The 1,959-nt window shown below is 42.2% G+C and overlaps 1 long non-coding RNA gene across 1 annotated transcript; it reads left to right on the top strand.

The window, feature by feature from the left end:
- Window positions 1-11: 11 nt before the first annotated feature.
- LOC130587033 (uncharacterized) lies at window positions 12-1,502 on the top strand. The gene is made up of 3 exons (XR_008966746.1): window positions 12-145; window positions 855-926; window positions 1,389-1,502. It is a non-coding gene; the product is annotated as an uncharacterized LOC130587033 (long non-coding RNA).
- Window positions 1,503-1,959: the final 457 nt, after the last annotated feature.

Here is a 1,959-nt window from a genome sequence, read left to right as displayed (position 1 = left end):
TTTTTCCCAGGCCGGGAGCGCCCTCAAAAAGCTCCGGGAGGATTTGAGCACCAAACTCCAGACCCGGACGGAATTCCAGGAATTTCAGGAATTCCAGGAATTCCGGGAATTTCGGGAATTCCGGGAATTCCAGGAGCACTCGGAGGTACAAAATTCGGAATTTACCCCCAAAAAATTGGGAATTTCCCCTGGAAAATCCATCCCAGAGGGGGATTTTTGGGGTGGAAAACCGGGAAAAATTCCCAATTTTTGGAGTGGAAATTCCCAATTTTTTGGGGTGGAAAAAGGGAAATTTGGGATTCCCCAGAGGAATTTGGGATGATCCCGGATTTTTTTTCGGTCGTTCCTTTGCTGAAATTCCCGGGTTTTGCCCCGAAATTGGGAAAAGGGAGAAGATCCTGGGAAAAATGGGGAAAAAAATCCATTGAAATTGGAAAAAATGGAAAAAAATCCATTGAAATTGGGAAAAATGGGAAAAAAAATCCATTGAAATTTGGGAATAAATGGATTTAAAATGGGAAAAAGGGGAGATGAATGGATTTAAATTTGGGAAAAGGGAGCAAATCCTTGGATTTAAAGAAACAGGGAAAAATGGGAATAAATCCATGGAAATTTGGGAATAAATCCATGGAAATTTGGGAATAAATCCATTAAAATTGGGAATAAATCCATTAAAATTAATTGGGAATAAATCCATTGAAATTTGGGAATAAATCCCTTGAAATTTTGGATTAAATCCATTTAATTTGCGAATAAATCCATGTAAATTTGGAAAAGGCGGGGGGGCCCATCCCAGGAATTTAAAAAATTTTGGGAATAAATCCCAATTTTGGTTTTTTTTGCCCCAATTTCAGGTTTTTCTGGAGAAGCAAAACGGGAACTGCTCCTGCCCCGAGCGGCTCCGGGGAAATTCCCACCAGGATCCGGTAGGAAACGGAAAATCCCCATTTTCCAACCCCCAAAAAATTCCAAAATTCGGGAATATTTTGCTTCCAATCGGGAATTTTTCCCTGTTTTCATTGCGATTTTGAGCAGAAAATTCCAGGTTTTGTCGGGAACGGGGTGGGAGAGGGAAGAGGCTCCGTTTTTTCCCATAAAACTCGGAATTTTTGGGAATTTGCAAAAATTTTTGGGATGAATTCCAAGGGAATTTTAGGGGGAAAAAAACGGGAATTTGGGGTGGATTTTTGGTGGGGAAAAATGGTGGAATTCTTGAGGGAATTTTTGGGATAATTTGGGACGGGATTTTGAGGGAAATTGTGGAATTTTTGGTGGTGGAAAAGAAGTTTTGGGACAATTTTGGAAATTCATGGAATTTTCGAGGGCGGGAAAGGATTTTTGGGATATTTTGGGGTGGAATTTTGGGAATTTTGGGGTTGTTCCCGCAGGAGGACGAGGACGCGGCCCCGAAGCTCCTCCAGAGGCTCCAGGAGGCGGAAAAACGGCACCAATTGGAGAGGAAATCCTGGGAGGTGAATTCTCCACCCAAAAATCGGGAATTCCGCCCAAAATTCGGGAATTCTGCCCAAAATTCGGGAATTTGGCCCAAAATTCGGGAATTCGGAGGGAATTTGTCCAAATTCTGGGATTTTCCAGGGTGATTTTGTCCCAATTTGGGAATTTTTTGGGGAGATTTTGTCCCAATTTGGGAATTTTTTGGGGAGATTTTGTCCCAATTTGGGAATTTTGTCCCTATTTGGGATTTTTTTTATGGGGGGAAATTGTATCCCAAATTAGGAATTTTTTTGAGGGTGTTTGGATTTTGTCCCAACAACATTTGTGAATTTTGCGGGAATCTTGTCCCAATTTGGGAATTTTTGCCAGGAATTTTGTCCCAGTTCGTGAATTTTTTGGTGGGAATTCTCTCCCAACTCGCGTGCTTTTTTTGTTGGGTTTCCCTCCCGATTTTCCGAGGGCTCTGCCCTGAAACCCCTCAATCCCAAATCCCCCAAAATCCCC

Source organism: Malurus melanocephalus, unplaced genomic scaffold, assembly GCF_030028575.1.
Source record: "Malurus melanocephalus ecotype Western Australia unplaced genomic scaffold, MMel_1.1 scaffold_1473, whole genome shotgun sequence".
Classification (NCBI taxonomy): domain Eukaryota; kingdom Metazoa; phylum Chordata; class Aves; order Passeriformes; family Maluridae; genus Malurus; species Malurus melanocephalus.
This window is presented reverse-complemented; position numbering and strand designations above follow the sequence as displayed.